Genomic DNA, 22,749 nt, shown 5'->3' with positions numbered 1-22,749 from the left:
CTGTGTGGTGTATTTGTGTGGTGCTTTATTGTGTTAGTTTATGATTTATTGCACAAATACTTTACACATTGCCTTCTAAGTTAAGCATGACTGCTCAGTGCCAAGCTGCCAGTGGGTGGACGCAGGATAATTTGGATTGTGTGTGACTTACCCTGACTAGAGTGAGGGTCGTTTGCTTGGACAGGGGGTAACCTGACTGCCAACCAAAGACCCCATTTCTAACAGATGTTATTTGCTATCAAGGTATATTTCTTGCTTCTCAGAGGTTTTCTAGCGGTCCTGAGGCCACCTCATAGAGCTGTGAGGAAGAAATTTAGGGGGGGATTTATCAAAGGGTTGCCTTGATTTTGCGCCATGCAATGAGGCGCAAAAGCAGTGAAACACTTAAGTTTGATTTATCAAGCCACGCAAGGCCACCGCGGTGGCCCTGAGTGGCTTGATAAATCCAGAGTTACACAAGCAGGGCAAATGACTGCATTGTGTTAAGCTGTCCATGAGGCGTTCCATGGGTGATGCATCGGTGTTCCCATGCAACACCCATGGATTTTGATGCATTCCCAGATTTACTATAAATGGTAGACCTGGGAATGCGCCCAAACTGCTACGCCTCCGCAGGTTAGGTGTAACGAGGAGAAATATGTTTCTTTCTCCAAGATTTTTTCCTTTCTCTAGTTCTGCCGCATTCTGCAACACACATAGAAAGAGTAGGATACCTCCGGGGATTGTTTTTGTGCACCAAGGTGTCCTTGCTGCACAAAAAACAATCCTGCATGCAAAGAAGGCACCCTTGTACCATGGTGCAAGGGTGCCTGTGTTGGCGCCAGACTGCCTAAAGGGCACCAGCATAGGAGAAAGGACAGGAATGTGCTGTATTATGTTCAATACGGTGCATTCCTGCACTTCTCCTTCATGCAGTTGTAGCAAGCTGGCCTGCTGCGCTGCATGAAAGATACATAAATATGTCCCTGAAGCAGTGTTTAATTTGTAAATAAAAACATATTGGTGCGCAAAGCCCTCCTCTTAAACACTCGGCTGCTGCAATTCAATGTGCGAACACGGAATACTGTGGCAGCTTAATCATTAAACAAACTCGGGCCTCTTTAGTCCATTTGCAGCCACTCGCTGCCCCTTCAGCTCACTCTTGCAGCTTTCCATTGTGAAGCTTTTTTCATTTTTCTCTTCCCTTGTCTTTCCCATATGTGTCTTTTGCTCGCAGTAAATGCTTGAGGCAGAAAAATAAGTGCCGGCCCTCAAAAATAAGTCCTGGTGATACGCACAAATTAAGCACTGCCCTGAAGGGGGATGAAAATGATTCATTTATTCTGAGGCTTCTGCCACACACCCCGCCCTTTGTCCTGGTTAACATTTGAGTCAGCACTAGCAGGCCTGATGCAACACCTAAACCTACATTTACTAAAGCTTTACACAGACGGGACACAAAAACATAATTTAATTACTTTTTCTAAAGGCACACCTGTGCAGCACTACATTGTGCTGCGTTCAGGGGCGTAATGCAGGCCCCTGAGGTGCAGGTGCATCCTCAACCCATTTGGGGGCCCCAGTGAAACCAATAATAATGAATATCTGTGAATTGTGGGAGTCTCAGGGGCCCCCATCACATTCTGCATGGGGCCATATCATTTTGCATTACGCCACTGGCTGCGTCAGGCAAGTGCCCACACAACTTTAGGAAATGTCAGCCTTTGTTGTAAGAGTGTGTCCCACTGTACACCATGGTCCACAGCAAGCGCCATGGTAGCAGCAGGCAAGACAACATGGAAGTGTCCTCCCCTTATTTTAACATCCTTCTCACATGAGTTTGTAAGGGGCATGATGGTGGTCAAGGGTTGTAGCCCTATTTGAAAGGAACATCGACTAGTGGGCATTTTGTTGTGTACTAAATCCCACCTTCACAGAGGTAAAATTATCCATTCTGTCTATACCCTGGCCACTGGAATTATTTGATCCTGCGGCCATAGTGTTTTTCACATAATTCTGGATTAGCAGCACTTGCCACATACATAGGGGGTCATTCCAATATTGGCGGGCGGCGGGCGCCGCCCACCAAGCGGAAACTGCCAAATGGCCGCTCCGTGGTCAGAAGACCGCGGAGGCCATTCAGACTTTCCCGCTGGGCCAGCGGGCGCCCGCCAAGGGAGCGCCCGCTGGCCCAGCGGGAAAGGCCCTGCAACACAGAAGCCGGCTCCGAATGGAGCCGGCGGTGTTGCAGGGGTGCGACGGGTGCACCTGCACCCGTCGCGATTTTCACTGTCTGATATGCAGACAGTGAAAATCATGCTGGGGCCCTGTTAGGGGGCCCCTGCACTGCCTATGCCAGTGGCATGGGCAGTGCAGGGGCCCCCAGGGGCCCCACGACACCCGTTCCCGCCATCCTGTTCCTGGCGGTAAAAACCGCCAGGAACAGGCTGGCGGGAAGGGGGTCGGAATCTCCATGGCGGCGCTGCTTGCAGTGCCGCCATGGAGGTTCTGCCCAGCCAGGGGAAATCCGTCGGGAAACCGCCGGATCCCCTTTTCTGACTGCGGCTTTTCCGCCGTGGTCAGAATGGGCAGGAAAGCACCGCCAGCCTGTTGGCGGTGTTTACCGTCGGTCACGGCCCTGGCGGTTTTTACCGCCAGGGTCGGAATGACCCCCATAATCCACCATTTGCTGCGTAATTTGCAGATTTAAAAAACAATCCTATTTTTGATCCAAACAGAACAAAAGTTACAACAAAATTGTCTCTGTGTTTCCGCAGGGGAGCAGATGGTTGGTAAAGGTAACTGTTATGAATAAGATGCCGGGTCCACCACAGAGGTAAGTAATATTCACAAGTTTATTCCTCAACGCGACCTAGCGTCCAGCCACTCTGGAGAGGCAGCAGTAACTGTCTTCTCCAGAATGTTTAGCCACCTACATTCTTAAGAACACTAACAAGAATCAGAACATAACATATCCTCCTGTCTTCATATTGAGTAACACATAAGGAATGATAAATAATAAAAAAAACAAGAAGAGAAACAAAAACACATGTTGTACTTAAGCATACAGGTTACTAATAACATAGTTCTTCAAATAATTAATAAATGAACAGTAGAGCAACATTCTAGAACAAAAGTTATTTCACCACAAAGTCCTTCAAATAATTAGGACACTTATGCACCCTTATCGGTTGTTTACGAATGGTCGTCCCCACCTGCGGTGCACTTGCACCTTGTTTCGCACCCTCTTGAATTTCGCTTGCACCTTGTTTCTCACTTTCTTGAAATGCTCTTGCGCCTTGTAACACACCTTCTTGAACTGCACTTGCGCCTTGTACCTCAACCCGTCCATCCTCTTCACAGGTTATGTCTTCAGAAAAAACATTCTTCTTGCCCTCATTCCCCAAGAAAAAGGAGCTAGACTCCCTTGTCACCACTCAACATCTTGACTCCACCTGAGGCTACCCACTCTTGAAGCCAGGAGGGAATCAATTTCAAGCCTACTGATCACTCCCTCCTCACACGAAAAGGAGACTCTCCAATAACACTGTGAATTGTAGAACGATAGGCTCGTACCACATCAACCATCATTTTCCGGACACAACAATGATTAGCGAGAGCTAACTGCACTGTCCCCTTGATCAATCTAATGATTCTTTCAACAATACCATTACCCTGAGGGTAATACAGAGACTTTCTGGCATGACGCACACCACAATTCTTCAGAAACACACACATCTCCTTAGAAGTTAATTGAGTCCCATTGTCCGTGATCAAAACTAGTGGAATACCTTCTTCCATAAAAACGCCCTCCAAAACTTTTATGGTAGTGGTTGTGGTCACATCACGTACAAACCTAACCACTAACCATCTTGAATGCACATCCACCACCACCACTGCAAAACGCATCTTAAGGGGAAGTTCCAATAGTGGACTAATAAAATCTAAACAAATAGTGTGCCAGGGCTTCCCCGGATCTTCAATGTGTCCTTCCACCTTGCTCACACCAACCTTCAACCTCTTTTCACTCTCCTTGCACAGCCTACACTGTTCCACCCAACACCTAACCTGACCATCTAAGCCCGGCCACCAAAAAAACTCCTTCAACCTCCTGCTTGTCATCCCTTGACCCAAATGACCCTCATGAGCTAGGGAAAATAATGTAAACCTTAACCCAACTGGTGGAACAAAATGTTCTCCCCGCATCAATACACTGTCCCCACAACACAACAATTCTTCCAACACATCCAGAAATGGCTTTACTGACAGTGGAAGAGAACTCTTCCTTATAGTCCCTAAGGAAACTAGTTTTAAAACACACTTAAGACAATCATCTGCAGCCATCTCACGCTTCCATTCCTCCAGCGTAAATGTACCCAAACCCCACTCGACCACATCACAAATGGAGGTCACTGCATCATCCGTATCGCAACACTTTATCGATTGAGCATCAACTTTTTCCCAGTCAAGAGACAACCTGGACAGGCAACCAGCCTGAACGTTTTTCCAACCTTGGACATATTCAACACAATATAAGTACTCTTGTAATCTTGCAGAAAGTCTAGCCAACCTCGCTGACCCCTTCCCTGCACACCAGCAGACAGTATCCTTAACAATGGTTTGTGATCACTCCTCAAAGTAAACTAAAACCCCCACAAATACGTTCTGAAGTATTCTGTACTCCAGACAGCCGCCAAGGCCTCCCGTTCAATAACAGAATAGTTCAGTTCTGTCTGGGTCAAAGTTCGAGACGCAAATGCCACAGTTTTCTCTCGACTCCCATGCATTTGTGACAACACCGCTCCTAAACCAGTACCACTGGCATCTACAGTAAAGATAGAGCGCAAATTAATATCAAAAGCTGTTAGGATACCTGCTCCACAAATTTTGTCTTTGATCTTGTCGAAGCAAATCACCTGCTCACCGGCCCAACAAAACGTACTCCCTTTTCTCAACAATTTTCGTAGATCCTCAGTTTTACTTGCAAACTTATCCACAAACTTGGAGTAGTATTCCACAAAGGACCTAAACTGTTCCTTATCAGTTGGTGCTGGTGCCAACCTAATGGCCTCTAATAGACTTTTCTTTGGTTTGATACTCCCTTTAGAAATAGAGTATCCTAAGTAGTCAATTTACTCCACAAGAAAAGTGAATTTCTCTTTATTCAAACTCAAACCAGCTTCACCAATGATCTTGAGTACTTTCCTGAGTGTGATATTGTGCTCATCGACTGTTTCGCCCATCACAAGTATATCATCCTGGAAAAATAATACATCTTTAACATCTCCAAATAATTTGGCCATCATCGGTTGAAACACACTCGCAGTGGATGCCAGACCAAAAGGCATGCGAGTAAATTGAAATGTACCTTCTGGAGTGACAAACGGCGTAATGTGTTTGGATTCAGGATGAAGTCTAATCTGATGATAGGTTTTTTTCTAAATTAGATTTGAGAAATGCCTATCATTTTAGACTGAGGTCAACAACTCATTAATATTAGGGAAGGGGTAGGTATCCATCACTATATTGTGGTTCACAGACCTCAAGTCGACACACAACCTCACCTTCCCATCTGATTTCTGTGTAATGACAACCGGAGAAATCCACAGAGAAACCTCAGTAGGTTCAATAGCACCCTCAGCCAGCATGTTGCTTATCACTTTTTTTACTTCATCCCTCACCACAAATGGTATCTTGCAAACCTTGTGCTGGCTTGGGTGAGCATCATCCCTCAACATTATCTTATGAACATAACCTTTTAAGCATCCCAACTTTTTCTTAAAAACATCCCTGGTCCCCTCCAAAATGTCCTCCAACTGCATATTATCTACCAACAAAACTTGACTGGAGGCCCTGGGACTGATGACGATGTTGAGATCAAATTGATGCATCCATCCTAGGATGGGTGGGCCCTCAACTGCCACATAGATTTTCCCAAGAACTTTTATTTTTCCAAACTGAATTTCTTTCAACATATAACCAGGTAATTGAATTTCCACCCCTTGATACCCACCCTGGGGATATGTCTTTTGGTAACATTTCTCCTTCCGCCAATAACGTCTAAAAATGCTCTCAGGGATTATGGTGTACAATGAACCAGAGCCCACCATGAGATTTACCTGAACTTCCTCAATAGAGAAGAGAGCCGTAGCTCTAGAGCAACTGCGGTCACTCCCATTCACTCTCATGCTCACATCGTTCTCAACTGCTAGTATCCTGTCCTCACAGGCAGATTCACAACATTCCTCCACTATATTTATACTTGGTTTAGATTCTTTAACATTCCGGTTACTTTCCTTGCACACACGAGCATAACACCCCCTATGACCACACTTGCGACACTCCTTAGTGGCAGCAAAACATTTCTTGGAGTCCCCCAAGTGTAAAGTACTGCCACACCGAAAGCACTCCTTCCCCTTGCTTCTGGTATACCCCCCTCTCTTTGGTACGGTTCCGGTTTCCTGTTGAGATCCTGTAGAATCGATTGACAAAGTCATAACATCCCCTGTTTTCTCTTTTCTTTCTAATTCTTTTATACAGCGTCTTGATTCTTCCATCACTTTTGCTAGGTCAGTTGCTTCTTGCAACGTGGGATCCTTTGCCGCCCATAACCTCTCCTGAATGTTTTTATCGCGGCACTGAACAATGAGTTGATCCCGTATTAGTTCATCTGTCATGGTTCCAACTCTGCACTTGACCGATAACTCTCTCAACCTTGACACAAAATCATCAATAGATTCATGAAGATCTTGGGGTTGGGTATAAAATTTATACCTAGCCAGTACCAAATTAGTCTCCTTAGCAAACCTGTTCTCCAACCTTTTAATGGCTTCTTTAAAAACATCATCCATAGGCTGTCCATTGGGCCCCATGGAAGTGGGAAGGTATTTAAAAATTCTTTGCCCTTCACACCCCAAAGTACTTAGAAGAATTGCCTTTTTCCTTTGAGGCAAAAAACCTTGTCCATCCAACGCAACAATATAATTATCCAACATTTCTATCCAATCTTCCCAAGGAAGAGTTAGAGTACCTGGAAGTGGTAGGAGTAATGGTGGTGGGGAAATATTGGTCTGGGTAGCCATAATACCTGTGCACAGTAAAATAATAATAAAAAAAAATGCAATAGAGTACTAAACAATACAGTGCAACATTAGAATACAATACCCAATTAACTGGAGGTAGAATTGAAGAGACAGTATATTGTTTCTCCGAAACACTCCTCTCACTATGCCCTGTTTTCCAAGCCAATTCCTTTCCAGTACACAAAAGATGCCTGTTCCTCTCCACTAACTCGTGCCTCCGTGCTCCTGTGCAACACCGTGAGCCGACACAATGCTCTTTCTGTTAACTACAAGGGTGCCACCCCCAAAATCTGCTTCCTCCAATAGGAGCACTGGTATAACGTAAACCAGCTTGCTCCCCCGGAAGCACAGACGGAGTCCTTCCTCAATACAAGCGTGCGAAGGTCAGCATCAGAAAAAAAAAAAAAAACAGCCGGCTGCTCATCCACACTGAGAACCTCAACTAGACACGGAAGCACCCGTTAGTGCTGGATGAGCGCGGTCAGAGCAGGCCGTAAATCCCGAGGCGGTCCAGATACTCCTGCATGAGAGTGAGGAAGAAAACAGCTCTGTTCTCTGCCGTCCTGAAGAACTCAATGCACTGGAAGGTGCGATCGGGGACAGCACTAACCGGCAACGAAGAGCAGGGCTGACCTAGGTCACGTTACCACGTTCCTGACACTCGTTGCCAAAACTGTTATGAATAAGATGCCGGGTCCACCACAGAGGTAAGTAATATTCACAAGTTTATTCCTCAACGAGACCTAGCATCCAGCCACTCTGGAGAGGCAGCAGTAACTGTCTTCTCCAGAATGTTTAGCCGCCTACATTCTTAATAACACTAACAAGAATCAGAACATAACAGTTACCTTGTCAAACTAATTGCTGATTGCTTCATTCACTGGTTGAACAGGTACTAAAGAGGTGAACATTTGGCTCAGACAATCTTAATGTGTGCTAAAATTTCAAACTGGACAAATAATACTGCCACATGATGTGTTACATTATGGGGCATGATCTGCCTTTTCTTGTCACAAAATGTAGTCACCCCCTGCCGCATAATTTGTTCCTCCATTGATGAATAATTTCATCTGCCCTTTCTATACTTTACCTGCTACCTCAGGTAAGAGGGATATCAGCCAGACACAATTTGCTGCAGCGCTCCCCTTGCATGGGTACAATACGTAGATGACAAGCCGTACATGTCACCGTGGGTTCACCTGGTCATCTAAACCAGCCTGAAAAGGGGTTGTTTACCTTATCCCATATACCCTGCTGGAAGCCAGGATAGAGCATGCGTGATTAAGAGTCCACGTCCAGTCTTCTCCTCGCTTCCAGGTGGCCTAGTTAACTTACTGGGAGAGACACAGACGTCTAGACCGTGGAGGGACACATGAAAGCGGGGATATATGGCACCTAGTGCTGTCCCTTTTGAAGAGGTCTTACTGGCTTGCATGCCGGGGCCTCAGCAGAGCTGACCAGGACCAGAATGGCCTGCAGTGCTGCTCAGGTGCACCGCCTGAACATCGAAGGCTAAATGTCTTAGGCATAATATTGTCAGAGCAAAGACATCAGCAACCACAGTACTGTTTGCATTGACATTGTCAGGTAGGTATTAAGTATTAGGTAAGGGTTAGAGGAGGGCTAAGTTAGGGTTACACTCAAGGCCAGGATGAGGTTGGAAGCTATGTTTTAGTTCAGAGCAAGGATTATGTTCTGGCCTAGCGTTAGTCTTAGGGTAAGGATTAAGGTCAAGGCTAGGATGTGACTCAATGTTGGATTTAGGTTCAGAACTGAGGTTAGATTCAGGGTAGGTTTAGTTTAGGATCAGGGCTAGTCCTAGGATTATGGCTAGAGTTAGGGTTAGCACAAGGGTTTTGGTTTAGGATGAGGCAGGTCCTGGGATTATGGTTAAAATTAGTGCAAGGGTTTAGGTTTGGGTTTAGGGCTAGTCCTCAGGTTATGGTTAGAGTTAAGGTTAGCACATGGGGTTAGGTTTAGAGTTAAAGCTAGTCGTAGGATTATGGTTTAAAATAGGAGTAGTGCTAGGGTTAAGTTTGGGCTAAATTTACTCAGATTCTTTGAACATGCAGTGAATTTGACTATTGTATTATCTATATTTTTATGGTATGTATACACCAGATATAACTGTAGAGGATATTATTATAATACATATTGTTGTCACATATTTTCAACACAATATATCTGTTGCAAATTCTTTTGTACATACATCCACACCTGGTCTTAAATCAGGATGGGAGAGAACAGCCTTCTTGTTTGGGTGCGTAATATGTGAATGCATGAAGGGGTGTGTGCATGCGTATAAATGAGTGAATTAGAGAGGTGTTGCTGGGAATGTGGGCATAATGTTACCCACATCAGGCATATTTTGGGCTTTTAATGTAAAATTCTGGCTGTCCCAGGGATCCTGGGGGCCCATCCTTGGCATATTATCCCCATTCTTGATAACATTTATTTTAACAATAAAATATCCCAGCCTCTGCAAAACATAGACGTTCTTGACAAAACTGTGACTTGCCATTGCATCTCTAGGCACATGCTGAAACATTTCTGAGAACGCTAGACTTAGTTCTGGCTATCTTTGGCATAATTCGTGGTGAAAATGTCCTTGGTCTTTGATGATGCTGATGATGACAATAAATGGACATGAAATGCAGAATCTGCCCACGGGTAGCATTGGTACATGTGAGTGCCTGGTGAAAGTGACACAGCGATGTTTGGGGACCAGGCAAGTATGTGCATACAATTACAATCTGACATTTTTGGACAAAGATGCTGCTTTTTCGTGTACATTATGAGCTCCTCTTTGGGGTAAATTTGCTAATGTGTGCAAAATTACTAAATTGTATCTCATGATGAAATTTTGTGTTTTCAGAAACTGTCAAACTGATATTTCAGCCTTTGATTACAAATCTGAGATATATTTAAAAAATATACATTTCAGGAACAATTAATGCTGAGCTCATGAGGTTTATTGTTGATTTTGGTCCTGTGATTACTGAGGGTTCTTGCCACTATGGCTGTTATTGCGTTGCATATTCAGTAATATTTCATCATCTAAATTCATCAGTCCTTGAATGATCATCATATTGCTACTGTCTGAGGCCGGAGCATGTACGATCAGTGCAACTTCTCTGCCTTCTGTTTCCGTCATGTTTACATAATTTAACACTGCTGTTACTGTATGAGCCTGTGACTTGTGTTTATGAGACTTGTAGGACGTTTGATTTGCCCAGCCTGCCTCTTCCAGGTAAATTCTCTACTATAACATTTGATTGTGATTCCGCCTCAAGAGACAAGATGGAAAAATTAACCAAGGAAAGATATCAAGGCCTAGATTTACTATGATTTTGCGCCAGTCTTGGGTCACTTATGTGGCACAGAGGCAACACAAAATCATTTTTGGCATTTCCTAAGGCACACAAAGCCACTTTGCATGGCTTTATGTGATTTAGTCAATACAAAGTCATGAAATGCAACCCATAGTGCTGCCTTGCAATACTTTGAATTGGGTAGGCGCTACATGAGTGGAGCACGGGCGTTCCCTGTATCCACCCATGTATTCTGAAGCAAACCCATATTTACAAAGACTTGTAATCCTGGGTTTGCACCAAAATGTTGCAGCTAGCCAACAGAACACGCAACAACGAGAACCATCTTAATTTTAGCTTGTTACTTCCTCTTTCCCTCTGCGAAGCATTCTGCAACACACACAGAAAGAGAAATGTGCTAACTAGGATTTTTTTTAGGGTGGTGAGGTGCCCCTAACTGCACAAAGATAATCCCGCCATAACACAGGCCCACGCACCATGCTGAAAGAGTTCCAGCATTGGCGCTAGACAGCAATGAGTGCAACAGCGCACAGAGTGAGCCCAAGAGCGCCACATGTTTGTAAATTTGATGCATTTCTGCTGTCTCCCTTTGACGCAACACTACACTACCTAAACTAATAATAAATATGTCCCCAATACATTTTGAAAAAATGATGGGACCAGGAGACATTGTGTAAGTAGATTGTTTTTAAGTACTCTTCTCGATAGATATATTAGAGACAACAATACTTCTAGGTAAATTGTGCTGGAAAATCTACTAACTTGACAAAACGTTTTTTTTATGGGGGAGCATACTTTAACACCTGTTGGGGGTACAGCGTGCCTGGTATGCTTAAAAGTATTGCACCATTTGGTCCTGGTTTTCCAAACATTTTTGGTCTTAACCATTTGCACGAATGGTGAGGCAGGTATTTATGCCTCATACACTCTGAGGCATACTTATGACCCCTTGCGCTGTCAGAGTATCATTTTCTGAGACGCTCCAGTGATGTGGACTACAAAATATTATCTATAAGGTCATGCAAAGCCACTTTGCAAAGCTATGGAGTAGAGCAAGGCAGCACAAATCGTTGCATTGCCTTACTCTGTGCTTAGGAGGCATTCCATAGGCGTTGTGGTGGGTTTTCCCACGCAATACCCATGGATTCTGAACTTTTCCGATTAATAAAACCATGTAAACCTGGCGATGCACCAACACTGTACACCTCTTGAGGGGAGGTGTAACAAGGAGAAATATTTTTATTTCTCCTCATTTTTTCCTCTGTACTGCCCTCCTCCAAAGTGAATGTGCAGGAATGCGCCGTATTTATCCAGTACAGTGCATACCTATCCGTTTCCCCTGCGCTGGTGCTGTTTTGGCAGCCTAGCGCCAATGTAAGCACCCATGTCCCATGGTGTAAGGGTGCCTCTGTAGTCGTCAGGATTATGTTTGTGCAGGAAAGGACACCTTCCTTCCCCAAGAACAATCCTGGGAGGATTTTTCCTCATTCTATGAGTGTTGCAGAATGCAGCACACTAAGAAAGAGGAAAAATTGAGGCGAAATAAAGATATTTCTCCTTGTTGCGTTTCCCCTGGGGAGGCAATAAGGTTTTGGCACATCCTTTGGCTTACAAGCTCTTGTAAATCTGGGGATTGTGTGAACATCCATGGGTGTTGTGTGGTTACACCCACCACAATGCTCATGGAATGCCTCCCTTGCACAGAGTAAGGCAATGCAGTGATTTGCGCTGGCTTGCCTTACTCCATATCAGTGAGGCCATTCAAAGCCACACAAAGTGGATTTGCATGTTCTCATACATATGAGTTCAAGGTTTGAGCCAGCGTTGCATCACAAAAAGTGACGCAACAGCAGCACAAGTGGCTCCTATATATGCCCCTTAATAATTAATTGATTATTTATTGCAAAGTTTATCACAGGACATGTAATTAATTTGCTTGCTTTAATTATCTCAGGATACAAAAATATCAAAGTAATAAAATCGTAAAAATAAACTTAACGTGAATAAATCAATAGGTTGGCGGTAGGTTAAAAGAGTCTAAGGGAAAGGAAATACTATGGAAAAAGATAAAAGAAAAAGGGGAGCTCCTGGTTCCCTATCCCCTCGAACAAACACACACACACATAGACACACACACATTCTCTCTCTCTCTCTCTCTCTTTTTCTCTCTCTCAATAATAAAGGTACAAACCTGAAACTAATCACCAATGATTAATGAAAAAAAACACATGTGGAACCTCGTAAACCAAACCTAGGGGGCATGTTTGCTAAGATTTCATGCAGCACAGCAAGGGAAGTCTGGTGCTGCTTTGTGTAAATTGTAAAGAAGTGACCAGTGCCATATCTACTAAGATATGATGCTCTTCAGCCTTCTTCTGGCACTGGCACACTTGTGACTGCCTTGCGCCAATGCAGACACCCTTGCGCCATGGTGCAAAAGTTCCTGCAAAACAGGCAGGACTGTTTTTGTGCACAAAGGTGTACCTCTCTGCATAAGACACGGTTTTATTAGTCTAACAATGGGATTTGTTCCAGCCTACCTATAGCATTGGTAGTTTGTGATCGTAGACAACAGTTCACCAGGCCATGAAATAATGCAGACTACACAGTGGGGCAGATTTACAAGCCTCTAGCGCCTCCTTGCACCACATTAGCATCCTTTTTTTACACTAATGTGGCGTTAGGAAGGCATTTTTGCTGGTTTGGATTTACAAAGTTGCGCTGCGCAATGCATGCATTGCGCCACTTTGCACCCCCTTGCTCCACATTATGCCGGCACAAGGCATAATGTATGCAAGCGGGGCGTTCCAGCTTTAGGGGCCCACAAAAATGGCACTGTGAAATCTACAAGATTTCACAGTGCCATTTTTGGCGTCATTTTTAATGGCTGCTCAGAGCAGGCGTCAAAACGTTTGACGCTAGTTGAGCAAAGCGCCACAATAGCGTCAAATATTTTCACGATATTGGCCTAACGTGCACCATGGTGCGCCATATTATAAATAGGGTGAACCCATGATGTCAATAGGCGGAGTAGGAGCGACACATAAAAACTGGCGCATCACTTTCTTGTAAATCTGCCCCGGTGTTTGTTATCTGCCACCGTCAATATCTACTTAGATTTGTTTGATTATATGTACAACTGTACTGCTGTTATCTTGCAAAGCTCCAGGCAGAGAGTTCCTGATAACTGTTTCACAATCTCTGGATGCGTGAACTGTTTCAGGCACACCATGTCCACAGGCTGTCTGCACTCTTCATTTGAATAGCAGTTGTACGGGAGAGTCCGATAGCTGTTTTAAATAATGTCCCAAATTGACAAATTGAATCCTTCAGTAAGGAAATCTCTAAATTGTAAGATATGCATTTTAATACTTTTTCTACTGTGTCTATTAATAGTGTAAGGTGTCAGCCTCTGCAGACGAAGTTCCTTGCATGACATTTAATAGAAGGTTTGGTAGTGTAAGAAACAAAAGAGGGACTCAAATGAATGGCGCAACTGGTGAAAGACAGCTCGATCGGACCATTAATACAAGACAATGTCCAGGACCCACAATTTCTCTTGCTTTTAAGTCAGAGCAAGAAAAGTAAACATTCTTCGGCAAACAGTGTCTGACATTTTACTTTGTTTTTGACTCAACAGAAAATGTAAGACATTTTTATACTTTCTGTACTGTGATTAAACATAACATGTCAGCCTCTGCAGGAGCACTTTCATGTGTGCCATTTAGTAGAAGGTTTGTGCACGATAAGAGGCATATGTTTCTGCAGGGTTTTACAAAACTCTGGTTAGAAACGGTGCAGCACTGGGGCTGTGACAATATCCCACTGTGGAACTCAGAGCAGGGCCAGTGAAAGAAAAAAAGAGTTCTAGATAAACAACACATAAAGATGACAGCGTAAAAAAAGATACGAGAAGTTAGGCACTGCTCCTGGGGGGATACAAATGCCAACAAGGTGGGACTAAGAAAAAAGATTGACCAGTAGCGAAGAAGTCTTTTTGAAGGACAATCAAAATGAGGAATGTAAATGCATGGGAGATTCCTTTGCGCCATTTTTCTCAGCATTTTGTAACGCCTGCTAAGTGCAGGCATTAAAAAGAGGCTTCCATTGGTTACAGTGGGCCTCTTGGTGCTTTGCAGGATTAGCGTCCTCATTTTTTACCCTAATCCTGCAGAGCATCAGACTAGCGTAAATAAATATGACGCTAGTCCCCCTGACTACCACCATGGTGCTCTGTGTTTTAAATAAGGCGCACACATGGTGGCGTTAGGGGGGAGGTATGGGGAGCACGAAATGTGGCGCTGCCCTATATGCAGCGCCACTTTCCAGAAATCTGCCACTTTCCAGGAATCTGACCCTTAGTTCTTCCTCTGTGACATTTAGGAATGATTCCCAATTGGTGAATTTGACTGGTGTGGGGATACTAGTTACATTAATTTCCTTTATTTTTGCTAACCCTAGGCAGGATATTTGTTGAATTGTGTCATTTAAAAATACAATTTGAACAGGAATAAAGCATGCTCTAAACATAGCTTCTCTACCCTGAATTTGCCAATCTTGTGTTCCCCATACGCTTTTGTTATCTATAGTGCTCTTCCAGTTTTCATAATCTTCAACAGCAAGTTGGGAAACAAAGGAATCTGAATAGATTAATTTGGTGTCAGTTAGCAAAATTCTTCGCATTTTGGAAGGTGGTAATTTGAAATAATATGACTCTTCATTTGTAGTGTCATGCCCAGAAAAGTATGCAACTTTGTCTACATATGCTTTGTGGCTCCCTACAGGTTGAGTTGAACAGTGTTCCCACTGTGTGTAATTAAATACTGATCTATGTCTAGTTGCTCAGTGCAATAATGTCCCCAATGATTATAGCAGAACATTTCCCCATAATTTGCTATGTTCATGTATACATCACCACTTTCAAATACAGAGGAATCCAGCAGCTCAGCAAGCATAGAATTAACTGTTTGAACATCCCAGTCATCAGATACAACACCAGGTGTAATTACATCAGTCATTGACATTTTGAGGTTATATGGAATTTGGATAATCTCAGTAGTCACAAAACCAATCCATAACAGAAAGGCAAGCAATGTCCAAAATATCCACAGGTAATATCATAGATAAATCAAATAGTTATTTTTAAGCCATATATACATCTTACATGTCTTTAAAATAGTTTCAGTTGCAGATGTAGATTAAGTTGTAGAAAAGTCATCAAGGTCGATGAAATAACCAAAAGAAGTCTCTGATAACAGAGGAGCCGGTGCATTACTGGTGGATGGATCCACTTTGCTTGGAGGTTCATAGTAGACGGTGTTGACAGTATGTGTTACATTGGAGTAGAAGACAGCCACATCTTGGACAGTTTCTGTCAGTGAAGTGGTAACAGGAATCAGCAGCTCATTCTCCACCCTTACCATGCTCGAGGAGGCATTTGTAGCATCATTGTACATGCTGGTATATTCAGAAGTAGTGTTGTTTCTTCTTTGAAGAGGTATGTCCTGTTGGGTAGTGAGAGGGGACTGAGGACTAACTAATAGACCTCTGGGTCTACTGTACAGGATGGGCCACATGGTCCAATTTGATGTTGTCTATTGAGACAAATCTGTTTGCTTTGGAACCTGGCACCGGTGGTAGAATGACAGTTTTGGTGCCTTGTGTTCCCAGGACTGGAGCCAGTGCTCTGTAAGATGGGCCAAATTCCTTCTTCACTGCAATCTTCTCATGAACCAGAGGCCAGATGTATCAAGAATCCATTTTGCGATTCTCTAATAGCGATTTTTAAGAAATCGCTATTTCAGAGTCGCAAAATGGTATATATTATATTTGCAATTCGGTAATAGCGATCTCTTAAAAATCGCAAATGCTATTACCGAATTGCAAATTGCGATTCTGACCTCATTCGCACCTATGGGCCTGTAGGCCCATATTTGCAAATTTTTTGCATTTCCCAAATTGCGAATTCCTAACTGGAATTCGCATTTTGGGAAATGCAATCCCCAGGGTGCCGGGGGCCTAAGGCCCCCTCTGCTACACCAACAAAAATTATTTTAGGACATGTAAGGTGCACACATGCCAAAGGGGCAAGAGTGCGTTACATGTCAATTTTAAAAATGCATTTTGATACATTTTTAAAATTTCCACATGGTTACCACCAACTTGTAGTTGGTGGTAATTGCGATTCCTTAATGCCCAATTCGCATTAAGGAAAAGCTTGATACATGTGCCTAAGAAATTGCAAATAAGGATCCCTTATTTGTGATTTCTTATTTCGAGAATCGCAATTTGCGATTCTCTAAACGGACTTGCAATTTAAGGAATCGCTATTTTAGCGATTCTTTAAAATTGCATAGCCGAATGCCTTTCATACATAATGAAAGGCATTTTTGCATTCGCAAACGGCCATTCGCACCGTTTGCAAATGCGAAAACACTTGATACATCTGGCCCCAGATCGTCATTTTTTGGAATCCAGTCTGTAGAAGTTGTTGGAAAATCCCTCATTCCTAAGGTGGCAGCACTGGAAGATGAATTATCATCGCAAAATTGTTGAAGCTCCTATAAGACAGTGAGACGTTCATTTATGTCAAACGGTGTGTCTGCTGCTACCATAACAGGACCATCTAGATCTGGGACACACATAGGTATCCCAAAGAGGGCCTCGTAAGGAGTGCGTCCTTCCAAGGACCGTATTGGCAGATTATTTAGTGCTCTCTGGACCCCATATAGGTGATGATGCCAACTGTGGCCTGGACCTAATACTCTAGCTGTTAAGGACTGCTTTAGGTCACGATTCCTCCTCTCCACAACAGTATTTCCCTTGGGATGATATGGAGAAGAGTAATGGAGTTCAACACCCATCGTCTTCATGGTGTCCCGGAATGCCCTAGAGGCAAAAGCTGGACCCTGGTCCTAGTGGATTGCTTCAATCGCATATGTACCGATAAAGATCAGCAAGTCTTTTATAACAGTTCGAGCATCAGCCAGCCTCCGTGGCCATACCCACAGGAATCTAGAACAAGAATCTACAGCAACTAAGATGTATTTGTATGCACCATCAGGTTGTAAGGGACCAGAATAGTCTAAGTACACATGTTGTAGTGGCCTATTGGACACAAAGAGGGATGTCTGTGGTGGGCATTTGATGTTTAAGCCCTTTATTTGCAGGCAAATGTCACAGCAAAGGACACAGCAAAGGACATATTGGTTGGTCTGTTTATATAGACCTGGCCTCCAGAAACGTTTCTGTAAGAGTGATATTGTGGCCGCGACAACAGCATGAGCAGATGTGACACCCTCATGCACTGCTTTGAAGAGATCTAGGCCCATATTTATACTTTTTGACGCTAAACTGCGCTAACGCAGTTTAGCGTAAAAAAATGTAGCACCGTCTAACGCCATTCTGAAGCGCCATGCGGGCGTCGTATTTATGGAATGGCGTTAGCCGGCGCTAGCAGACCGGCGCTGCCTGGTGTGCGTGGAAAAAAACCACGTAGACCAGGCAGCGCCGGCGTAGGGGGAAAATGGCGTTAGGGCGTCTTAAAATGGGGCAAGTCAGGATGAGGCAAAAAAATCGCCTCAACCCGATTTGTGCCATTTTTTTCGACGCCCAGACGCCATTTAAATGACTCCTGTCTTAGTAAAGACAGGAGTCATGCCCCCTTGCCCAATGGCCATGCCCAGGGGACTTATGTCCCCTGGGCATGGTCATTGGGCATAGTGGCATGTAGGGGGGCACAAATAAGGCCCCCCTATGCCACCAAAAAAAATTAAAAATATAAAAAATTATACTTACCTGAATGTCCCTGGGGTGGGTCCCTCCATCCTTGGGTGTCCTCCTGGGGTGGGCAGGGGTGGCAGGGGGGGTCCCTGGGGGCAGGGGAGGGCACCTGTGGGCTCATTTTGAGCCCACAGGCCCCTTAACGCCTACCCTGACCCAGGCGTTAAATAGTGGCGCAAATGCAGGGTTTTTTGACCCGCCAACTCCCGGGCGTGATTTTTGCCCGGGAGTATAAATACGACGCATTTGCGTCGCCGTCATTTTTTTAGACGGGAACGCCTTCCTTGCATCTCATTAACGCAAGGAAGGCGTTCACACAAAAAAATGACGCTATTTGCCCATACTTTGGCGCTAGACGCGTCTAACGCCAAAGTATAAATATGGCGTTAGTTTTGCGCCGAATTTGCGTCGAAAAAAACGACGCTAATTCGGCGCAAACGGAGTATAAATACGGGCCCTAATTTCTGGTCTTGGTTGGGGATCACTCTGCCTCCAACCCCAGGAACTGTTTCAAAGGCAACATTCTGTGCACTGATATGATAGGAATATTTAGTAGGGTATGCTTTTGGTAGAGGCTTGCCCTCAGCCGAAGCTTTCACAGCAGCCTGAATTTTCATTATCCATCTTGTGTGAGACTGAGTCACTGCAGCAACAGAAGCTGTAGTTACTGCGGATTTGGCTACTTCACCAGCCATGGTGTTTCTAGTAACGTACTCCTACACGTTGATGGCCAAGTGTATGGACTACATTAGCCTCTGATAGCTTATCCTTAAGATCAGCCAAATTCCCCCACAGAGTTCTGTGTTTTAAGTTGTTACCCTTTGAGTCTCTGAACCTGTTTACCACCAATGATTAAGATAATCATTGTAGGACTGGACACAATAGTACAAATCACACACAATCAGTGTGAGCTGTTCTGGATCCGTATGTTCCAGTGCCAAGATTAGAGCTGAGCCAACTATGTTGTGCAGTCCCCCAGGGTCTGTGTGTAGGTATTTTGAGGTCGGATACATCATCCTTCATCACACCGCTCATCGCTGCGCAAGCGGTTGAGTATTGATGTTTTGTACCAACAGCAGGTTGTGATGACCATCAGGGTAAATGAATGTTTGGTATCTGTCAAATGGCAAGATGTTAAGAGGTGCGGGTGATCCTGTTCTTATTGGAGAAATTCTTGTGTCTGAAGTTTTTGGATCAAAGATGTAATCAACATCAGTGGCAGCCAGGGAGGTTGCCCACTGAATCCAAAGTGAATGTAATGCTTTAGCGTTGGGAATGCTTGCTTTAGTGACAGCCGCTAAGGCCGGCACCAGGGTAACAACAATAATGAGTTTCCCTTGGTCAAGTGGCCTCTCCTTGATGACAGCTATCTGGACAGCAATCAGAGTTTTTCTGTGGGTGCAAAACATTGTTCTGCATTGGAATATACAGTAAATGTGATTTAAATGCTATGGGCACCGTGTCACCCTCATTAAAGGTGACATAGGTGAACCCAGTGGCACCAGCAATTATTCTGATGACCAAATTTGTTTGTTGTCTCGTGTGTAAGTGTTTTGCTTCTAGCATGCCTTGCTGCAATCCTCTAAGAATGCACATGTGTTCAGCTATCCAGTGTCTGCTTCAGAAATCTAGATGAATTCAAATATAGAGTGGTTTGATGAGTTGTGCATAATCTGGAATGTAAGTTCTGCCAAAGAAACCAAGTAAAGACTGCAGTTTCTTGATAGTGTTGGTGGTTGAAGTTGAGCACATTTTTCTAAAAAGTGCAGGACCAGGCTCTTGCCTTCGCTTGATAGCTCGTACCCCAAGAACAATACACTGATAAAGGGTATCCTAGTTTTCTGAAAATTGAATTTATAGGCAGGGGCTGCAAATCCTAAAATGATCAGATCGACCCTGGCAAGATGAATGAGGTCATCATCTGTGAGACATCAACATAGGACAACGCCTAGGGATCAATATCAAGCAATATTGATGTTAACCGTGCAGAAATCAATCATGGGCTGTTCTTGTGGCCCTGGGGCAAACAGCAAAACCGTTTTTGTGAGTCAAGTGAGAATGCACTCAGATCCGACTTTCAAGCGCTAATTTTTGGCAGAAAAAAACATTGGAAATGTCCAAGGTTGTTTTGTATTTTTACACACTATGGCCCAGATTTAAGAGGATCTAGTATCTCCTTGTGCCACATTAGTGTAATTTTTTATGACGCTAATGTGGCCCAACAAAGCCAAATTCGCCGAACCTTATTTATAATGTAACCACTTGCGCCACATTATGCCTGAGCCAGGCATAATGTATGCAAGGAGGGGAATTCCCCTGTTATGGGGACCTAAAAATGGAGCTGTGGAATCTAAGAGATTCCACTGTGCCATTTTTAGAGACTATTTTTAATGCCTGCACAGAGCAGGTGTTAAAAGGGGGCATACCATTGTTTTCACTGGGCCCCTATGTACTCTGCAGGATTAGCGCCAACATTTTGGTGCTAATCCTGCACAGTACATAGGGACAAAAATGTTGATGCTATTGTCTCTACCCTACGCTGTGGTGCGCCGTATGTTAAATACGGCGTACACATGGTGGCGGTTGAGGGGTGCTAAGAGGCACAAGAAAAGCGGCTCTGCATTGGATGTAGTGCCACTTTTCTTAAATCCAGGCCTATGTTAATTCGTGCGGTGCTGTGTGCATCATGAATTGCATATCCGCATGTGTAATTGTTTAAGTGTCTATAATCTAACACTATTCTATATGAATGGTCTAGATTTACCACTGGGAATAACGGGTTATTCATTGTAAAGATACAGGGCTCTGTTACTCCCTTGTACTCGAGCTGAGTGACGATGTCTCTCACTGGAGCTTCAGCCTCGTGTTTAACCGGATATTAAGGCTGAGGCTGAGGTGTAAACCTGAGAGGTATTGTGTGGTAGGGGGAACCCTTAATCCACCCTATGTGGTAGTGTAGCATGGGTGCCTGTGCCAAAGCCCAGTCGACAGCGTAGGCTTCGTTTACCACTTCCAGGACAAGACATGAGAAAGAAGGTAAAATGGCATCTTTCCCACGTGGGACCTTATGGATGTGTTTGGATGGCCAGTCTCTCTCTGCCTATAGGATATCACAATGAAGTTCATCCCCAAAAATTACACTTATGGTGCGCTCTACATCTCCCTCAATTTGGATATTGAAATCATAAACCCTGTTGGGTGGGAGAATGTGCCCGTCCGCAGTATGGACTGCAAGAAAGTAATTAGTTGCTGTTGCATCCAGATATTTCAGACTCTGGCTGCATATCGTGGCTTCTGCCACGCTGTCCAGCAGGGTCACTGCCCAAGTTTTCTTCTTCAGCAATGTTCTCAAGTTTGCTGACATGTTTAATTGAAATTGCAGCCACCTTTGTCTTTTTGAATTGTGGCTTTTGTTGTGAGTATTTGTCTTCTTCCTTATCTGAAGATCGCTGCAAGGCTTTCTTCTGTTTCACGTAGTCAGGACGTTGCTCTGACTGGCCCACTCTCTCACTACGTTTATCCGGTGTGTCCTGACAGGAACCAGAGGGACGTGAATCAGTATATCTGTCAGGAACCTTTAAAGTTTCTCTATACTGAGATTATATCTCCTTTCGGAGGTCTCCAGATGCAGAGTCTGCTCTCTGACTTTGTCTGTCTTTATTTTGTTTTTGTTTATCCCAGCATTTTTTAGAAGCCTCTTGTGATTGTTTAGTACCTTCCTTAGGGTTGGTACTGAACTATCCCGTCCTATACTGGTATAGGTGTCAGAAATAATTTGAAGTAGTTGACGCTCCTGTTCCAGCTGTGGAATCTACCAGAGCCACTGGCGTATAGCCAACACTACCACTTCCCCTTTAATGTTACTTAGTATGCTTGAGGAAACTGTGTCAGAGTTACGCATAAGCTTCATTCCCAAATCCAGGGCTGGAGCAGCTTTGTACTCATTTTGAATTTGTTTTAAGACTTCCGGTAAATTGCCAAGTGTTGGGGAACCATGGGTGGTAGTGTAAATTGCAACAAAGACTGTACCCCATGTGGTGCAGTTGTCCACTGAGGAAACCATTCCGAATGGCAAGCACATTGTGAGAACTCTATGGTTATCTTGGACTCCAGTATGGGGAAACACTGCTTCCAGCTGGTTAGTTTTTTGTGCTATCCAGAACAGAATCTTCTCACATTCCATGGGTGCTTTGTTCATGATAAAATGTACTGTCTGTGGGGTAACCCCAGTAACGGCCAATTGTTGTCCAGCTGGTGCAGCTCGTGCTGGGGCGGTATTCAAGGTCTGCATAGCGAATTGTACTAATCGTCTGTAAAGTTGTACTCATTATAAAGTGTGCGTACGTTAGTTGTTTGCATAGCCTGTACACCATAATGTGGTGTGTATGTGGAAAATATGGGCCATGCTGGTCCATCATTACTTAAGGGACCTAATCTTGCCGGTTGTATTACATGTGGTAGGGTGCCATTGAACCAATTTTGAGGTTCTTGCTAGGAAAGCTGTTTCTCTAAGTACCAGTAAGCTTGGTACCGCTGCTGTACGTTCTCTATTTTATATGTGTGAAATGTATGTA

General features: G+C 44.0%; 1 long non-coding RNA gene across 1 annotated transcript in view; it reads left to right on the top strand.

Moving 5' to 3' along the window:
- Positions 1–22,749, top strand: part of LOC138294241 (uncharacterized) — a 159,907-nt gene that overhangs the window by 12,661 nt on the left and 124,497 nt on the right. The window contains exon 2 of the long non-coding RNA XR_011203295.1: positions 2,757–2,815. This is a non-coding gene — a long non-coding RNA (uncharacterized lncRNA). The remainder of the gene's footprint in view (positions 1–2,756; positions 2,816–22,749) is intronic.

Source organism: Pleurodeles waltl, chromosome 4_2 (assembly GCF_031143425.1).
Source record: "Pleurodeles waltl isolate 20211129_DDA chromosome 4_2, aPleWal1.hap1.20221129, whole genome shotgun sequence".
Taxonomy (NCBI): Eukaryota; Metazoa; Chordata; class Amphibia; order Caudata; family Salamandridae; genus Pleurodeles; species Pleurodeles waltl.
This window is presented reverse-complemented; position numbering and strand designations above follow the sequence as displayed.